At 36.8% G+C, this 623-nt stretch overlaps 1 protein-coding gene across 1 annotated transcript in view; it reads right to left on the bottom strand.

The window, feature by feature from the left end:
- LOC119591793 (nicotinamide phosphoribosyltransferase-like) overlaps positions 1 to 623 on the bottom strand; it is a 19567-nt gene that overhangs the window by 18149 nt on the left and 795 nt on the right. The gene's annotated exons all lie outside the window — the stretch shown is intronic.

Genomic DNA, 623 nt, shown 5'->3' with positions numbered 1-623 from the left:
CACTAATAAACCGATAGATAACTATATAAACAGAAAAGTCTGTAGTAATAAATGACACATAAAGAGTAATATTTACACACGCAGAGAATTTAAAGACCATTGTTATTATACTGCCTACACAGTTTTAGCGAGGCGATCATACAACTTGAGAGGCAGGTAATCAAATTGGTTGAAGAAATGTAACATAACCGAATAACATCGTTGTAATTTGAATAGTCATTATCGCCAATTTGTCAACTGTCAAATGTTTATCAGCACCAACCTGTCGCTAATGCCATCAACCATCTGCGAACCTGTCAAGTGTACCCCCGCCTCGATATAGAAAAGTATGAATAAAATGGACTGAAATATAATAGAATAAGGTTAAAAATTTAAAAAATGAAACAGAGTTGAATAGAATAAATTCAAATGAATTAGTATAATACCCATCCTCAACGAATTGTGATTCGTAAAGAACCGTAAATTAAGAATTAGTAGATACGCGATTGAGACGAAGGTACCATCTCAGCACGAGAGGGAAGGGACTGAGGGTATGTTTATAGAGGTGCGGGAGATAGACAGTTGGTCGGACAGATAGATAAGTGTAAGTGATAGAAAGAGAGGGAGGCAGGGAAAGGGGGAGG

The sequence above is a fragment of the Penaeus monodon genome, chromosome 29, assembly GCF_015228065.2.
Source record: "Penaeus monodon isolate SGIC_2016 chromosome 29, NSTDA_Pmon_1, whole genome shotgun sequence".
Classification (NCBI taxonomy): Eukaryota; Metazoa; Arthropoda; class Malacostraca; order Decapoda; family Penaeidae; genus Penaeus; species Penaeus monodon.
Note: the sequence above shows the minus strand (reverse complement) of the source record. Positions and strands in the feature narration are given on the sequence as shown.